The following is a 19,699-nucleotide window of genomic DNA, read 5'->3' as shown; positions in this document are numbered from 1 at the left end:
TGGAATCTTATTAAGTCTAATTGTTACATTAGGTAGCTAGTCAGGTATGAGCAGGGCAGGAGAGGGCTCCCCACCAACACATAACACACACACCAGGAGTGTTGGGAGACCATCAGGTGATTGTCAGGAGGTTGTTAACTGTTTCTCTTTTTTTTTTTTTTTGACACAGAGTTTTGCTCTGTCACCCGGGCTGGAGTGCAATGGCATGATCTCGTCTCACTAAAACCTCTGCCTCCTGGGTTCAAGCGACTTTCCTGCCTCAGCCTCCCAAGTAGCTGGAACTACAGGCCCGCACCACCAAGCCCGGCTAATTTTTGCATTTTTAGTAGAGATGGTGGGAGGAGGTGTCACTATGTTGGCCAGGCTGGTCTCGAACTCCTGGCCTCAGGTGATCTGCCCTTCTCAGCCTCCCAAAGTGCTGGGATTACAGGCATGAGCCACTGTTCCCGGCCAACTATTTCTCTAAAGTAATAATTGGTCACAGCTGGTGCCGTTTCGCTAAAGTAATAATTGGTCACAGCTGGTGCCGTTTCTCTAAAGTAATAATTGGTCACAGCTGGTGCCGGGGAAGGACCGTTTCCTAATAGATAGAAAATACCTGAAACTGATCAGCAGCTTCCCAGTAAGATCTCAGGAGTGGGGAGAAGTTATAATGCAGGATCCCGGAAGCATGCCAATACATAAAGCCCCAAGTCCAGAGGTCAAGCTGCACACTTGGTTTCTCAGGTCATCCCACTTGGCCCTCTTCCAAATTTTACTTCCCTTCTTTTTTTTTTCCTTTCCTTCCTTTCCTTACTGTTCTAAAGCTTTTTAATAAACTTCCACTCCTGCTCTGAAACGTGCCTCTATCTCTTCTGCCTTATGCCCCTCAGTTGAATTCTTTCTTCCAAGGAGGCAGGAATTGAGGTTGCCGCAGATCTGTACAGATTCGCGGTGGGTAACTCCAGGTAACTCGGTATCTTCCATCACTAACAAAACTGCTTAACTTGCTAAGGAACTATTGATTAAATTATGTAGCACTATTTTTTAAAATCGAGGTAACATTCACATAAATTTACATTCATTCATCATTTTAAAATGTACAATTCAGGCTGAGTGCAGTGGCTTACACCTGTAATCTCAACACTTTGAGACAGGAGGCTGAGATAGGAGGATTGCTTGAGGCCAGGAGTTTCAGACCAGGCTGGGCAATATAGCAAGACTTTCTCTCTACAAAAAATAGAAAAATTAGCCAGGCTTGGTGGTACATACCTGTAGTTCCAGCTACCAGGGAGGCTGAGGCAGGAGGATCACTTGAGCCCAAGAGTTCGAAGTTACAGTGAGTTATGATCAAGCCACTTCACTCCACCCTGGGCAAAAGGGAGAGACCCTGTCTCCGAAAAAAAAAAATATAGATACAATTCAGTGGCATTTAGTACATTTGCAATGTTGTGCAATCATCTTCACTAGTTCCAGGATATTTTCATCACCCAAAAGGAAATTCCGTGCCCATTAAGCAGTCACTCCCCATTTCCATCCTCAGCCCTGGCAACCACTAATCTGCCTCCTGTCTCTATAGATATACCTCTTCTGGCTATTTCATATGATGGAATCACATAACATGTGGCCTTTTGTGTCTGGCTTCACTTATTTACCATAATGTTCTTCCGTGTTCATCTATACTGTAGTGTGTATCAATACTACGTTACTTTTTATGACTGAATACTATTCTGAAGTATGGATATACCATATGTGTTATCCTTTCAGCAGTTGATGGACAGTTGGGTTGTTCTACCTTCTGACTATTGTGAATAGTGCTGTTATGAACAGTCCTGTACAAAGTTTGTTTAAATACCTGTTTTCAGTTCTTCTGGGTAAATACCTAGGAGTGAAACTGCTGGGTTTTTTGGTAATTCTGTGTTAGACTTACTGAGGAACCATCAAACTGTTTTCCACAGTAGTTGAACAATTTCACATTCCCATCAGCAGTGTATGAGGGTTCCAGTTTCTCCGTATCTCCATCAACACTTGTTGTCTTCTGGTTTGTAATTTACAGTTTGCCTGTTTGTTGGTTTGTTTGGTTTTGTTATAGCCATTCTAATGGGAGTGAAGTGGTCTAGCACTGTAATTTTGGTTTGCATTTCCTTAATGACCAATGATATGGAACATCTTTTCATGCGCTTTTTGGCCCTTTGTCTATCTTCCTTGGAAATGTCTATTTAAAACTTTTGCCTTGTGTTTTGTTCTTTGTCTTTTTAAAATGTTTAAAATGTTTTCTTTGTCAATTTTTAAAAATTGTGGGCCCATTGCGGTGGTTCACGCCTGTAATCCCAGCACTTTGGGAGGCCAAGGCGGGCAGATCACTTGAGCTCAGGACTTCGAGACCAGCCTGGGCAACATGGCAAAACCCTGTCTCTACTAAAAATACAAAAATTAGCTGGTCATGGTGGCGGGCACCTGTAATTCCAGATACTCGGGATGCTGAGGCAGGAGAATCACTTGAAGTCAGGAGGCAGAGATTGCAATGAACCGAGATCATGCCACAGAACTCCAGCCTGGGCAGCAGAGCAAACTCTGTCTCAAATAAATAGTAAAATAAAAATTGTTGTGAAAAGTACACAATTTTAACCTCAATTTATTTTTGTTTTTAAATTTTATTTTAGAGGGGACAGGGTCTTGCTATGTCACTCAGGTTAGAGTGCAGTGGCGTGATCATGGCTCACTTCAGCCTCAACCTCCTGGGGTCAAGCAATCCTCCTGCCTTAGTCTCCCGTACAGGTATGTGCCACCACAGCTAGCTACATTTTTTTTTTTGGAGAAAAGGAGTCTCACTGTGTTGCCCAGGCTGATCTCTAACTCCTGGCTCAAGCAATCCTCCCGCCTCAGCCTCCCAAAGTGCTGGGATTATAGGCCTAAGCCACTGTGCCTAGCCTACCCTCTTAATTTTTAAGTGTACAGTACAGTATTATTATTAAATGCATATTGTTGTACAACAGATATCTAGAACTTTTCCATCTTGTATGACTGAAACTCTGTGCCCATTGAACAACTCCCCATTCCCTCCTCCTCCAGCCCCTGGCCACCATTCTGCTTTTGATTTTGAGTTTCATTACTTTATATGCCTCATATAAGTGGAATCATGCAATATTTGTCTTTTTTTTTTTTTTTTTATACAGAGTCTCACTCTGTTGCCCAGGCTGGTGTGCAGTGGCGCAATCTCAGCTCACTGCAACCTTCACCTCCTAGGTTCAAGTGATTCTCTTGCCTCAGCCTCCCAAGTAGCTGGGATTACAGGCATGTACCATCATGCCTGGCTAATTTTTTGTATTTAGTGGAGATGGAGTTTCACCATGTTGGTCAGTCTGGTCTTGAACTCCTGATCTCAGGTGATCCATCCGCCTCAGCCTTCCAAATTGTTGGGATTACAGGTGTGAGCCACTTCACCCGGCTGGTAATTTCTTTATAATCCTAGTTTGTAGGGTTTTTTTTTTTTTTTTCTAATCATGAAAGGGTGTTGAATTTCGTCAAGTGCTTTTTCTGCATCCCAGGGCTAAATCCCACTTGGTCATGATGTATGACCTTTTCGTGTGCTGTTGAATTCAGTTTGCTAAGATTTTGTTGCAGATTTTTGCATCAATATTCATTGAGGATATTGGTCTGTAGTTTTCTCATAGGATCCTTGTCTGCCTTTGGTATCAGGATGATGCTGGCCTAATAAAATGAGGCTGAAAATGCTCATTTCTTTTTATTTTTTTATTTTTTTTTGGCGGAGTTTGAGAATTGTTGTTAATTCTACTTAAATGTTTTGTAGAATTCTCCAGTGAGGCCATCCGGTCCAGGGCTTTTCTTTTTTGGGAGGTTTTTGATTAGTGATTCAATGTCCTTAGTACTTAGAGTTCTGTTCAGATTTCCTATTTCTTCATTATTTAGTCATGCTGCTTATATGTTTCTAGGAATTTATCCATTGCCTCTATGTTTTCCAGTTTGTTGAAATGTAATTATTCATCATAGTCTCTTTAATCCTTTTCATTTCTGTGGCATCATTTTTGATGTCTCCTTTCATTTCTAATTTTAGTTATTATTTCAGTCTTCTTTTTTTCTTAATCTAGCCAAGGGTTTGTCTTTTGCTGTTATTTTCAAAAAACCAACTCTTAGTTTTGTTAATTTTTTTCTATTGTCTCTCTATTCTCTATTTTGTTTATTTCCACTCCAATCTGTACCATTTCTCTCCCTCTGTTAACTTTGGGTTTAATGTGTTCTTTTTCTAGTTCATTGAAGTGTAAAATTAAATTACTGATTTGAGATCTTTTTTCATTTTTACATATAGGCATTTACAACTATAAATTTCCCTGTTTGCACTGCTTTTGCTGTATCCCATAAGTTTTAGTATGTTGCATTTTAGTTTTTATTTATCTCAAGGAATTTTCTAATTTCACCTGCAATTTCTTCTTTGACTCATTAGTTATTTCCACATATGTTATGTAATTGTCACATACTTACACATTTTCCAGTTTTCTTTCTGTTATTGACTTCTACTTTCTATTGTGGTCAGAGAAGATACTTTTTATGATTTTAATCTTTTCAAACTTATTGGGACCTGTTTAGTGTAATCCTTTTTTTTTTTTTTTGAGACGGAGTCTTGCTCTGCCACCCAGGCTGGAGTGCAGTGGCCAGATCTCAGCTCACTGCAAGCTCCGCCTCCCGGGTTTACGCCATTCTCCTGCCTCAGCCTCCCGAGTAGCTGGGACTACAGGCGCCCGCCACCTCGCCCGGCTAGTTTTTTGTATTTTTAGTAGAGACGGGGTTTCACCGTGTTAGCCAGGATGGTCTCAATCTCCTGACCTCGTGATCCACCCGTCTCGGCCTCCCAAAGTGCTGGGATTACAGGCTTGAGCCACCGCGCCCGGCAGTGTAATCCTATTTTATAAATGTCCATAGTCTCTTCTGGTTTTTCTTTATGTGAACATTTAATATTATATTATGGGAAATTAAATGTTAATAAAACATTTAGTCAGTTCTGAAAAAGAAATTATAAACTCTAATCAGTTGTATATAATATACTTTTGTATGGTGCGGGGTAAAGTTCCATATCCAGTGACAATATAGTACATGGACTTTTTTTTATTTTATTTTAAACAAGGTCTTACTCTGTCGCCCAGGCTGGAGTGCAGTGGTATGATCATAGGTCACTGTTGCTTCAAACTCCTGGGATCAAGTGATTCTTCCACTTCAACCTCCCAAGTAGCTGAGACTACAGGCAAGCACCACCATGCCCAGCTAATTCTTTAATTTTTTTATTTTTTTATTTTTTTGAGGTAGAGTCTCACTCTGTTACCCAGGCTGGACTGCAGCGGTGCAGTCTCGGCTCATTGCAACCTCTGCCTCCTGGGTTCAAGTGATTCTCCTGCCTCACCCTCCCGAGTAGCTGGGATTACAAGTGTGCACACCATGCTCTGCTAATTGTTGTATTTTTAGTGGTGATGGGGTTTCACCGTGTTGGCCATGCTGGTCTCAAACTCCTGACCTCAAGTAATCCACATGCCTCAGCCTCCAAAAGTGCTGGGATTACAGGCGTGAGTCACTGCACCTGGCCAGTTTTTTTATTTTTTTATTTTTAAACCAAAAAACATTTTTTTTAAACCATTTATTTTTAAACCAAAAAAATTTTTTCATTTAAAAATAGTATTTATTCACTTTAACCCGGGAGGTGGAGGTTGCAGTGAGCCAAGATCTGGCCACTGCACTCCAGCCTGGGTGACAGAGTGAGACTCTATCTCAAAACTAAAAATAAAATAATAAAATAAGATAATAACATAAAAATAAAAATAAAAAAGTATTTAAGGCCAGGCGTAGTAGCTCATGCCTGTAATTCCAGCACTTTGGGAGGCCAAGGTGGGTGAGGATCACTTGAGGTCAGGAGTTCAAGACCAGCCTGGCCAACATGGTGAAACACCATCTCTACTAAAAATACAGAAATTAGCCAGTCATGGTGGCTGGCACCTGTAATTCCAGCTACTCCGGAGGCTGAGTCAGGAGAATAGCTTGAACCTGGGAGGTAGAGGTTGCAGCGAGCCAAGATCGGACCATTGCACTCCAGCCTGGGTGACAGAGCAAGACCTGGTCTCCAAAAAAAAAAAAAAGTATTTAGAACACATAAAACACGGCAACATTTATTCTTTTTTCTCGTCTCTTGGTATGGGATCTGTTGGTGGCTCCTCCACTGTTGGCTGTTACTCTCCAAGCCAGTGTTACTATCACTGGTTCCTTCTCTGCCATACGGTCGACCCCTCCTACCCACTCTCCTTGTCCTCAGGAGTAGACGTGCCTTCTTCACTGTTCTGTCGACTCTTCTTCAGAGTGTGTCTCCTCTGTCTCCATTGGAAGGTTCTTGTCGTTTTTCTTTTCCTCACCTTTGCTGCCTGCCTGCTCTTCCTCAAGCACCATGGGACCTCAGGCACTCTGGGAGGCCGAGGCAGGCGGATCATAAGGTCAGGACCAGCCTGGCCAACATCGTGAAACCCCGTCTCTACTAAAGATACAAAAAAATTAGCCAGGCGTGGTGGTGCGTGCCTGTAATCCCAGCTACTTGGGAGGTTGAGGCAGTAGAATTGCTTGAACCCAGGAGGTGGAGGGTGCAGTGAGCTGAGGTTGCAGTGAGCTGAGATCGTGTCACTGCACTCCAGCCTGGGCGACAGAACGAGACTCCGTCTCAAAAAAAAAAAAAATTTTTTTTCAAAGAAAAGCTATTGTCATATTCATCTGGATCTTCAGCAAACCGATTGCTCACATCAGGTTCTCGTCTCTCCATGCAAGGCTGTCTGTGTCCACTTTCTTCCTCTAAAGCAGCTTCTGCATGACTTTTTGCATTTATGTAAGCAAGGTTCGTGTGGAATTAGAGGCCTTCATAGATTGATTGTACTCTATCTTTTTTGCTTTGTATTTGTTTATTCTTGTTTCTCTTCATCGGTGAGATCGCCCCACATGCCACCAATACTCTTGCCAGTCTCCCACAACTTTAGGTCAGGGTTGGAAGCCTTTACTTGGCCCCAGACCTTTCTGCTGCACCTCATGTAGAGCAACAGCGGCTTATCTGGTGGCTTTGGGAGTTTTGGAATCATAATACCGAAGGACGCAGTGACCCAGCTGTCGGTGCCTGGGTTGCCTCCCAGCCTGTAGTTGTTGTAGGTGAGATGACTGTATGGATTGTATCCCACAGACCCTGGTGTCCTGGGCATGGAGTTGGGGCAAAAGATGGTCTCTTTGACATTTTGGAAGATTAAGTTCTCAGTTCCTTAAGAATGAATCTGAGACATCACGGGCAGAAAAGGTACCCAAAACCCCGGCTTCACTTCCCTTTATCCCATGCATGCCCCACCCTTCCAATTTGTTAATTTTTTGTAGAGATGGGGCTTCACCGTTGCCTCAGCTGGTCTCGAACTGGACTCAAGTGGTCCTCCCACTTCAGCCTCCCGAAGTGCTAGATTATAGGCACCAGCCACAGCCCAGCCCACTTCCTATATTATGTCCTAAAGTGTTTTTTTTTGTTTGTTTGTTTTTTACTACAAATAGCCCCTTCACTTTCAGGACTCAGACAAGCACCTTTGGGACACTGGGAATCCCTCCATGACCCTAAGAAAATGCTGCAAAAATGTTGGTTTTATTCTCCTCTCTTCACTGTAGATTTCCCAGTAGGAAGTAGGGGCACGAGAGATCAGGTTTATTCATTGAACAAATAGCATCGTCCCTGCGGTGGGTGCTGTTCTAGGTGCTGAAGACAGAGCCATGAATAAGACAGAAAGAGCCCCTGCCCACTTGGAGCTTCTATCCTAGCAGAGACAGGCAATAAACAAATGAACAGTAAATTTTAATATGTCAGATGGTGGTAAGAGCTGTGGAGGAAAAAAGAAAGCCAAGTGAAAAGGATAGCAAATTCAGGACTGGGAGACGTGTTGTTCCTACCCTATGTAGTGAGGCCAGGGAAGGTCTCAGTGACAAGGGAACATTTGAGCAGAGACCACAAAGAGGTGCCTGTAATCCCAGCACTTCAGGAGGCCAAGGTGGGTGGATCACCTGAGCTCAGGAGTTTGAGACCAGCCTGGCCAACATGGTGAAACTCCATCTCTACCAAAAAACACAAAAATTAGCCGGACATGGTGGCATGCACCTGTAGTTCCAGCTACTCAGGAGGCTGAGGCAGGAGAATTGCTTGAACCCGGAAGGCAGAGGTTGCAATGAACTGAAATCGCGCCACTGCACTCCAGCCCAGGCATCAGAGCAAGACTTCGTCTCAAAAGAAAAAAAAAAGAAAAAAAAAAAAAAAAAGGAGCCTGTGGGCAAGGCAGATCTATTAGGTGTGTACATAAAGGTGTGTACATAAAGGTGTATACATAAAGGTGTGTACATAAAGGTGTGTACATACATGTATGGTTTTTTTATGTCAACAATAGAAACAAAACAAAAATGATTTGTAAGTTACCTGTTTCTCCTTCGGATTATCCTTGCTTTCTTGAGGACTTGATTATGCTTTCAAAATTATATTGATGTTGTATTTCTAAGGTATCTGTAGTGGGGGAGGGGCGCTCAGGTGCTCGGGCTAGCTGGTCTGCTTTAGCACCTGGCTTAAAGCACAAATGGGAAGCTTGATCAACTCTCCTTCATGTATTCATCCACTCACTCATCTAAATATACATATATATACACACACACATATATATACGCACACATATATACACACACACATATATTGAGATAGGGTCTGCACTCTGTTGCTCAGGCTGGAGTGCAGTGGTGTGATCATGGCTCACTGCAGCCTCGACCTCCAGACTCAAGTGATCCTCCCACCTCAGCACCTCAAGTGGTTGGGACCACAGGCACATAGTACCACACCCAGCTAATTTTTTATTTTTTGTAGAGATGGAATCTCCCTATATTGCCTAGGCCGGTCTCAAACTCAGGGGCTCAAAAGATCCTTCAGCTTTGACCTCCGAAAGGCTGGGATGACAGGTGTGAGCCACCATGTCTGGCCTCATTTAACACTATTTCTTGCACACCTACTATGTGCCAGGAATAGTCAGGCACTGGGGATCCAGTGCGAGACAGGACAGATTTTATCCTAGCTCTCAGAGAGCTGCTCCCAGCAGATAGAAAGGTTTTGTTTCTTATGCTCATGATTTTGCACTGTCCCTCAGCTATGTCACCCACCCATCAATATTCTTTCTCCCACTGGTTTTCCTGGAGACTGTCTTCCTGCTCAACTCTGGATAGGTTGCTCCCAAGTCCAACTACATAGCCCCCTCAGGACTGGCCCACACTTGAGTCCCTGTTTTCTGAGTCTCGGGCCTTTCTTTTCCTTGGTGTACTCTTTCCTTTTGCTGGAGTAGATTCCTGAGAAGGAGAGCAAGGGAAGAAAAAAATTTACCTGTTTCCATATCTGAATATGTCATTTATTTTGCTTTTACATTTGACAAGAAAGTTCCTTTTGTATTTTTGTATTTTCTCTCTGATAATTACTTTATGTCTTAGTCTGTTTTGTGCTGCTATGACAGAGTATCATAGACTGATTAATCTATAAAGAACAGAAATTTATTTCCTCCACTTTTTTTTTTTTTTTTTAAATGAGATGGAGTCTCGCTCTGTCGCCCAGGCTGGAGTGCAGTGGCGCGATCTTGGCTCACTGCAAGCTCCGCCTTCTGGATTCAAGCGATTCTTCTGCCTCAGCCTCCCGAGTAGCTGGGACTATAGGTACGTGACACAACGTCCAGCTAATTTTTGTATTTTTAGTAGAGACGGGGCTTCCCTATGTTGGCCAGGCTGGTCTCAAACTCCTGTCCTCAAGTGATCTGCCTGCCTGGGCCTTCCAAAGTGCTGGGATTACAGGCGGGAGCCACCGCGCCTGGCCTATTCTTCTCTTGAATCATTTTATTTCAGTGGATAGTTTTTATTTTAGAGGTCATTTTCTCATTATTTGTTCTCTTTTGTAGCATCCTATTCTTGATTTATGGATTCCATGTCATTCAAAAATATCGCTTAAAGTGAGTTTGGGGTTTTTCTTTGGTTTTCCTTACCTTTTATCCCCTGAAGTTTCCTTTTTCTGTTTGTTAGTTGTTTTACTATCTCTTTTATGTCAACATGAAGAACTGAATATGTGACTGAATCTGGGTGTCAGGTATGTGGATTGTTATTTTTGTTTATTTATTTATTTTTATTATTATTATCTTTTTGAGACGGAGTCACGCTCTGTCGCCCAGGCTGGAGTGCAGTGGCGCAATCTCAGCTCACAGCAACCTCCACCTCCCGGGTTCAAGCAATTCTCCTATCTCAGTTTCCTGAGTGGCTGGGATTATAGGCGTGTGCAACCACGCCCAGCTATTTTTTTCTGTAGATTGTTAATAATTTACCTATACTTTTCTTTATGTTGACTGATTTCATATATACGATTTTGGTAGATTGTTATTAATTTTCCTATACTTTTCTTTATATTGACTGATTTCGTATATACGGTTTTGGTTGATTGGAAACTTTATATGTGTTCATATATCCTCATAACTGGAGGAATCTGCAATGAGGGGCCTTTTTGTTGGTGAACTTCCATGTGACTTCCAAATCTTCTGCCTGGGTACATGTATTTGGCTGCTAAAATTCTGGGAAAGGGAAGGAAGAATGAAGGAAAGAAGCTTAGGAGCCCATCATTCAAGACAAGCATCCACTTCATTCCTTGTTTTTGATACTATGACTCACTCCCACCTCTCTCTGAGCCTGGTGGCCTCAAGTCTGGAGCCTCTATAGCTTCATTTCTGCAAATAATAAACCTCAAGGAGGGGTGACAGCAACTCCTGGCTGTGAGGGGTGGGAAGGGACACTTGGGATCTGTTATTTCCTTGCCCCATTTTTAGCCCATTGCCATATGCCTGACTTGTCCATGGTACCTGGTACCTGTAAATCCTGGAACTCTTGGGATCCCATTAGAGAAAATATGCCCACTTCTTACTGGCATCCCCCTTTGAAAACACTGAGGTTGTAACTTATGCTCCATGTCAGTTAGCTGTTTTCCATCTTCCATGTTTTTTGTTTGTTTGTTTGTTTTGAGACGGAGTCTGGCTCTGTCGCCCAGGCTGGAGTGCGGTGGCCAGATCTCAGCTCCGCCTCCCAGGTTTACGCCATTCTCCTGCCTCCGCCTCGCAAGTAGCTGGGACTACAGGCGCCCGCCTCGTCGCCCGGCTAGTTTTTTGTATTCTTTAGTAGAGACGGGGTTTCACTGTATTAGCCAGGGTGGTCTCGATCTCCTGACCTTGTGATCCGCCCGTCTCGGCCTCCCAAAGTGCTAGGATTACAGGCTCGAGCCACCGAGCCCGGCCCCATCTTCCATGTTTTAAAGACTATTATTTGCATACATACAAATGTTAATTCTCACTTGCTGATGTCTCTTGCTCCCTAATTTTTATCTTTGTTGGTTTATACTTTTAAAATTCCATGTCTGCCATGCTGGTGGGGGTAGGGAGAGATCATTTAATTTTGTGTGGCTATATTACCCTAAAATCTTGATGGGCTTTTGAGAACTCGCTCATGGCACACTGAAGAAATGCAGTTTCCAGGATTGGTCACACGGTGGCGTAGCGACCCTACGTTTACTTTATAGTTTCTCCATGCAAGCCCCACTGCCAACCCCACAAGAGTTGGGGTATTGGAGTCCTGGCTAATCTAGCAAGGCGGACTACAGAACTGTAGAATATTCCACTGGACTGAGTGTCGGAGGGGTTTCTAGTCCATCTTCAGATTAGGAGACTGACACGCTGCCGGCTGTGCTAAGAGGGCTCCTTCTAGTCCATCTCCTTTAGGGACAAGGAAATGATTCACAGGAGTCAACTAATTTATCCAGTACCCGGAAACAGTAAGAATAGATTTGAACTTTAAAGTTGTTTAAATTTTTTTTTTTTTTTTTTTTTTTTTTTAGGCGGATTCTTGCTCTGTCACCTAGACTGGAGTGCAGTGGCATGATCTCAGCTCACTGCAACCTCCACCTCCCGGGTTCAGGTGATTCTCCTGCCTCAGCCTCCTGAGTAGCTGGGATTACAGGCATGCATTCATGGGGTTTCACCATGTTGGGGTTTCACCATGTTGGTCAGGCTGGTCTCAAACTCCTGACATTGTGATCCTCCCGCCTCAGCCTCCCAAAGTGCTGAGATTACAGGCATTAGCTACAAGGCCCTGCCTTTTTTTTTTTTTTTTGAGCCAGTCTTGCTCTGTTGCCCAGGCTGGAGTGCAGTGACATGATCTCAGCTCACTAAAACCTCTCTTGGGTTCAAGCGATTCTCCTGCCTCAGCCTCCCAAGTAGCTGGTATCACAGGCACGCACCATCACACCAGGCTAATTTTTATATTTTTAGTAGACACAGGGTTTCGCCATATTGGCCAGGTTGGTCCCAAACTCCTGACCTCAAGTGATCCGCCAGCCTTGGCCTCCCAATTGCTGGGATTACAGGCATGAGCCACCGTGCCCAGCCTAAAAGTTATAACTGAGGTTGCCTTTAAATCAAGATGGAACTATGAATGTATGGAAATGGGGGTGGGGAAAAGGAGGCCAGTGCATCCCCTGCTTGAATGTGGTGGGAGAGGGAAGCTGAAGGGACATCACCGATTCACTGACTGCATGGTCTGAGCACCTGCTGTATGCAATGAGATCAGTGAAGACATAAAGAGGACTGGAGTCCCTGCCCACTCCTCGCTCACAATCCATTAAAGAGATAAGCCAGTTAACTGCAACCAAGGAAGTAGGCAATAAATGCCCAGTGGAAAAGCAGGCCAAATGTGTTTCTCTCGGGATTTAGAAGGGAGAGGCAACTTCTCTGCTCAGAAGTGGGGAATATACCTGCTGGTGAGATTCGGGCTGGCCTTGGGAGAATAGCACAGGGCTACCTTTCTCAAATTGTAATTTGTGTGAGACCCCCCTGGGGCTCTTGGTAATCATAGATGCGAACTGTGCAGAGCAGCTGCAGGTCTCAAGCTCCCAGGGGATTCCAACGCAGGTGATCTGAAGAACATACTTTGAGCAGCAAGGGTGTGGGAACTGGCTCATGAACTTGGCTGCACACGGGAATCACATAGGAAGTTAAAAGTGAATAAAAAGCCACTATCATCCCAGGAATTCTGGGGTGCAACCTTGGCATTAGTTTGTTTGTGTATTGTGTAAAGACAGGGTCTCACTATACCGCCAGGCTGGTGTTGAACCCCTGGCCTCAAGCAGTCCTCCCATCTCGGCTTCCCAAAGTGCTGGGACTCCAGGCATGAGCCACTGCATAGAGCCAGCGTTGGTATTTTTGTTTTTGTTTTTGTTTTTGTTTTTTTTTGAGACAGAGTTTTGTTCTTGTTGCCCGGGCTGGAGTGCAATGGTGCGATCTCCGGCTCACCACAACCTCTGCCTCCCGAGTTCAAGCAATTCTCCTGCCTCAGCCTCCCGAGTTGCTGGGATTACAGGCATGTGCCACCACACCCGGCTAATTTTGTATTTTTAGTAGAGACAGAGTTTCTCCATGTTGGTCAGGGTGTTCTCGAACTCCCGACCTCAGGTGATCCGCCCTCCTCAGCCTCCCAAAGTGCTGGGATTACAGGCGTGAGCCACTATGCCCGGCGTGCTGGTATTTTTAAAAGCACTCACCTAAAGTGCAGTAAAGTTTGCACACCACTGGCATAGTAGATATTTGTCACTCTTTTTGTGCATCCAGTTACCTAAATCCCCCATCTTAGAGTCAGAGGCCACCTCCCACTATTGAAGCTAAAAACAAGAGATTCTCGCTTTTCCCCACTTTCCTGGCACTTGGGGCAGCGGCATGTGTTTTGGGCTTCACCAACCAATAATCACCCAGACTGAACCAGAAGCCACTGAAACAAAGCAGAACCCATACAGTGTCCATTCACCTTTGCAGGAGTTTGGGCACTGGTGGCAGCCAGTTTTCAGAGGCAGCAGGGACAATTCTTGGGCCATGATGTCTGTGTTGATCAGCAGTGATGACAGGGCCTCAGCAGACCAGTTCTTTTAAGTCTAATCCTGAGCACTGGTCTTGATGCACAACATTTTTTGTTGCTGTTTTGGAGGGTGGACCCGGATCTTGGTGCACAGCCTTTAAGACTGATTCTATGGTCTTAGAGACTAGGAGCTACCCAATATAATCATAGACACACACATTCACAGCCCTTTAGGGTTAAACTTATAATACAATTTTTTTTTTTTTTTTCTAGACAGGAGTCTCACTTTGTCAACCAGGCTGGAGTGTGGAGTGGAGTGCACTGGTGTGATCTTGGCTTACTACAGCCTCAACCTCCAGGGCTCAACTGATCCTCCCACCTCAGTCTCCCAGGTAGCTGAGACTACAGGTGCACACTACCATGCCTGGCTAATTTTTGTTATTTTTTGTAGAGACAGATTTTCGTCATGTTGCCCAGGCTGGTCTTGAACTCCTGAGCTCAGGCAGTCCTCCCACCTCAGCCTCCCAAAGTGCTGGGATTACAGGCGTGAGCCACCACGCCCAGCCCTTATAATACAAATTTTAAAACTTACATAAAACAAATGGGTAGATTAATGAATTGTTAAAAGGCAAACCCCCTTGCAACCAATATCCATGTGAAAAGGTAAGATTTTGCCATCCTAGGAATCCTCCGTATGCTCCCCCACCAGTCATAACATCCTCCTTCTCTGCTAAGAATATCCCTTCCTGGCCAGGCACAGGGACTCATGCCTGTAATCCCAGCACTGTGGGAGGCTGAGTGGGGGGCGGATTACCTGAGGTCAGGAGTTGGAGAGCAGTCTGGGCAACATGGTGAAACCCCGTCTCTGCTAAAAATTGGGCAGGCGTGGTGGTGGGTGCCTGTAATCTCAGCTACTTGGGAGGCTAAAGCACAAGAATCACTTGAAGCTGGGAGGCAGAAGTTGCAGTGAGCTGAGATCACGCCATTGCACTCCAGCCTGGGTGACAGAGCAAGACGTGTCTCAAAATAATAATAATAATAATATTCGTATCCTGACTTCTAGGATAATCATTTTCTTAATTTACTTTAGTATATTACCCTGTTCTTTCGTAAACACACTATAGTTTAGCTTTGCCTGCTTTTCTCTCTCTACCTACTGAAATTGAATTGTCGAAGAGGCTGAAGCAATTGTCCTGTAAAGTTTACAGTCTGGATTTTGTTGACTGATTTAGTTTAACATGTTCTGTCCTCATTTTTCCTATGAATTGGCAGTTGGCTCAAGACTACAGATCGGATCTTTTGATCGGGCATGGCCTCTTCATAAGCATGGTGCTCTTGGTCAGAAGGAACATAAATGTCTGTTTTGTTGGATCTTTTTGTGATGTTAGTAGCCATTGACCATTGCCTAGATCCACGGATTCATCAGAGGTTGCGGGATAATAAGATTCTATCATCTCTTCTTCTTTTTTGGAATACTTCTCTACAGAGAAACTTCATCTTGTTGTCTATTCAGCTACCCAGTGGTACAGTTCATATAAGGAAGGCAGGATTAATTATTGATTCTTGTACTTACTACTAGAGAAGAGTTGTAGGGGAGCGGAGAGCTACTTCCCTGGCATTCTCCAGTAGTGACTAGTTAGGGGTGTGTGCATGTGTGTGTTTGGTGTCATGAACTCATGGATTTACACATATTCCGTGGGTTCAAACTGTCCCATCTTCAGCCAGAGTGAGCCTCTTCAAGTTGACTCCCAAGCCATCTTGATAACATCCCTAGATTTTGATTTTTGAGATCTAATGTTATCAGGTATTTCAGGCCCATTTTACACCTTTCCTGACACAAACTTGCAATCTGCCATTTCAAGAAGCCCTGGTTTCAGAGGAGGGACCAGCCCGTGGGTGGGTCCAGCAGCCTGCGCAGCCGCCGGCGCCGCCACACCCCGCACTGAGCTTTAAACGTGACCCCTCGCCTCGCCCTGCCCTATGAAAATGTTGGTGCTTCTTGCTCTCATCGTCGCCTTCCACATCATCTCTGCGGCCTTGCGGTTCATCGCCACCATCGACAATGCCTGGTGGGTAGGAGATGAGTTTTTTGCAGATGTCTGGAGAATAGGTATCAACAACACAAATTGTACAGTAATCAATGACAGCTTTGAAGAGTACTCCACAGGCCGGGCGCGGTGGCTCACTCCTGTAATCCCAGCACTTTGGGAGGCCGAGGCAGGCGGTTTACCTGAGGTCGGGAGTTTGAGACCAGCCTCACCAATATGGAGAAACCCCGTCTCTACTAAAAAAACAAAATTAGCTGGGCGTAGGGGTACACGCCTGTAATCCCAGTTACTCGGGAGGCTGGGGCAGGAGAATCGTTTGAACCTGAGAAGCAGAGGTTGCCTGAGCCAAGATCGTCCCATTGCACTCCAGCCTGGGGCAACAAGAGTGAAACTGGTCTCAAAAAAAAAAAAAAAAAAAAAAAAGAGTACTCCATGCTACAGGTGATCCAGGCCACTATGATCCTCCACCGTTCTCTGCTGCATCGCCTTCTTCATCTTCCACCTGAGCAGGAAGAGAAGTTTGTCCTAACTTTCATCATCCAGCTAATGTCATATCTGTGCCTCATGATTGCAGCCTCCATTTATACACATGGGCGCAATAAAAACACGGAATTCTATTGCCTGACCAAAGAAGGCAGCTATGGCTACTCCTACATCCTGGCGTGGGTGGCCTTTGCCTTCACCTTCATCAGTGGCATGATGTACCTGATAACTGAGGAAGCCGAACAGAGCTGGGCTGCTTTTGCTGCAGTACGGAATCCACATTCAGATAACCATTTTATATATAATCTTTTTTTTTTTTTTTTTAGGTTTTTCTAGCAAATGAATTGTTTCCTTTAAAAGTTTTTTTTTTTTTTTTTTTTAAAAAAGGCCTAGTTTCTTAAGAGTGGGACAAGGGAATTTCTTAGAGCCAACTGTAGCACTGTAATAACCTTCAGTTTCTTGTGGGTCCCTCTTGCTCACTTGCTATTGGTAGTGTGCACACCCTTTCCAGTTCCAGCCACTGCTCTCAAGCTGGCTTGCAGCCTTCAAGTACCTGCTGGCTATCGGGAGCTCCCAGACCAATCAGATGCCCCATTGCTTCCCTTTGCTTGCTTCTGTGTGAGATGGTGAAGGGTGATACAGAGCAAAAACAGTAGTAAGTGAAGTATACTTCGAGGGTGTCACTCTTTGTTAGAAGGTGCCAAGGTTGGGTCAAACGGTCACACAACCACTCCAGACTCTTTCTGCTGTCTCTGGCACCTGTTCATTACCCCAGGCCCTCCTGAGAACTGTGAAAAGGTGAACACAGGAGGACAGTGGTGTTGGCCTGGTTTCAAAATCCAACTCCAGCACCAACTGACTATGCAACCTTAAGCAAGTGACTTAATCTGAGACCATTTCTTCTTGGGTACTAATTAACCAGGACATTGAAGACCTAACCCAAAGTACCTAGAGCAGTGCCAAAAAAGCACCTAGCAGGCTCACCAGAAATACCCTCCCCGCTTCTTCACACACTACCTTTGCCTTCAACCCTGCATTTCCCTCTGCCATTTTAGCCAGGTCTTATTGACATCTCAACTAACACGACTTCCCATGTGACCTCTCGAACCCTTGTTTCTCCTATTCAAATCCATCTAAACTTGCTTTCCATGAACACACTGCTCTCACTACTCTCAAGAGTTCACCGTGACTCCCCAGGGCCTGTCATTGTCTAGTCTCTGTGGTCTCTTCTTACAATGACCTTCTTACATTTGCCCTTGCCAGTGAATCGACATTTCTAAGTACCAGTTAGTCTCTCCTCCCTCAAAAAGCAATCCCAACTATTCCCACCAACTGAACTTGATATATTAGTACAGCAATTAAAATCCAGATTACAATTATTTGGCTCTTGTATATGCTTAACTTGATGAATGACTTTTGTTTTCTAAACTAGACCATCCATTTAAGGGGGAGACCATATCCTATTTCCCTACACCTATCTTTTTTTTTTTTTTTTTTGAGACAGTCTTGTTTTGTCGCCCAAGCTGGAGTGCTGTGGCATGATGTTGGCTTACTGCAATGCAACCTCTGCCTTCTGGGTTCAAGCGATTCTCCTCCCTCAGCCTCCCGAATAGCTGGGATTACAGGTGTGTGCCACCACGCCCGGCTAATTTTTTGCATTTTTAGTAGACACAGGGTTTCACCATGTTGGCCAGGCTGGTCTCGAACTGCTGACCTCAGGTGATCCACCCGCCTTGGCTTTCCAAAGCACTGGGATTATAGGCGTAGCCACCACGCCCAGCAAAGGGAGAATTGTAGGTCCAACAAAACAAGTATGTTGGGGGGAAGGAATAGAACATTAAAAACACTTCAAGTGATTCTTAAAATCACTGCATCTGAGAAAAACTCTACATATACTTTCAGCAGGGACAATCTTGTCAACAAATATTTATTTTTATTATTGACTAATAAAGCCTTAATATAGGATCAAACATTTCTTTTCCCTACACATAAAGACAAGGCTGTTGCTATGTATAACAAAAGCAGGAAATACTTGCTGGGATTACAGGCACCTGCCACCACACCCAGCTTTTAGTATTTTTAGTAGAGATGGGGTTTCACCATGCTGGCCAGGCTGGTCTTGAACTCCTGACCTCAGGTGATCCACCCACCTCAGCCTCCCAAAGTGCTGGGATTACAGGCACGAGCCACCGTGCCTGGCCAATACTTTTATTTTTGAGACAAAAGTCTCACTCTGTCGCCCAGGCTGGAGTGCCCTGATGCAATCTCAGCTCACTGCAACCTCCTCCTCCTGGGTTCATGCCATTCTCCTGCCTCAGCCTCCCGAGTAGCTGGGACTACAGGCACCCGCCACCATGCCTGACTAATTTTTTTGTATTTTTAGTAGAGATGGGTTTCACCGTGTTAGCCAGGATGGTCTCGATTTCCTGACCTTGTGATATACCTGCCTTGGCCTCCCAAAGTGCTGGGATTACAGGCGTGAGCCACCGCGCCCGGCCAATACTTTCTTAGTAAGAGGCCAGCTGCTGCTAACACAAGGATTTACCCTCCAGCATGAGGAGCCCAGCTTGGTCCACCTGAGAAACCAGGTGACCTCAGCTGTAGGGCCTCTGGCACATCCAACTAGTAAGCCAGGTGTGATTAGGATCGTGGCATCTCCTATTTTGGCACAAGGATGATTCTGCTTTAGGATCCCAGAGATTTTTTTTTTTTTTTTTTTTGAGACGGAGTCTCGCTCTGTCGCCCGGGCTGGGTGCAGTGGCCAGATCTCACCTCACTGCAAGCTCCGCCTCCCGGGTTCATGCCATTCTCCTGCCTCAGCCTCCCGAGTAGCTGGGACTACAGGCGCCCACCACCTCGCCCGGCTAGTTTTTTTGTATTTTTTTAGTAGAGACGGGGTTTCACCATGTTAGCCAGGATGGTCTCGATCTCCTGACCTCGTGATCCGCCCATCTCGGCCTCCCAAAATGCTGGGATTACAAGCTTGAGCCACCGCGCCCGGCGATAATTCTGTTTTTTAAAGTAGTTTCTCAGCAAAGACAGTTCTTGAAATTGCCTTTCCAGTTTTCCACAGGTTGACAGTGATTTCCCATTTCTGTCAACTCTTTAATATTTAGTTTGCTAGTCCACATTTTTTTCAGAAGTAATCTTCTAATTCCATAAATAAATGAAAACCAAACGACACAGCTGGAAATCAAGTTTTGTTTTTATATGAACAGAAGCAGACCATC

At 44.6% G+C, this 19,699-nt stretch overlaps 1 pseudogene; it reads right to left on the bottom strand.

Annotated features, from left to right (window-relative positions):
- Nucleotides 1-6,688: 6,688 nt before the first annotated feature.
- LOC111554458 lies at nt 6,689-8,067 on the bottom strand (annotated as a pseudogene).
- Between the last annotated feature and the right edge of the window lie 11,632 nt (nt 8,068-19,699).

Source organism: Piliocolobus tephrosceles, chromosome 15 (genome assembly GCF_002776525.5).
Source record: "Piliocolobus tephrosceles isolate RC106 chromosome 15, ASM277652v3, whole genome shotgun sequence".
In the NCBI taxonomy this organism is placed as follows: domain Eukaryota; kingdom Metazoa; phylum Chordata; class Mammalia; order Primates; family Cercopithecidae; genus Piliocolobus; species Piliocolobus tephrosceles.
Note: the sequence above shows the minus strand (reverse complement) of the source record. Positions and strands in the feature narration are given on the sequence as shown.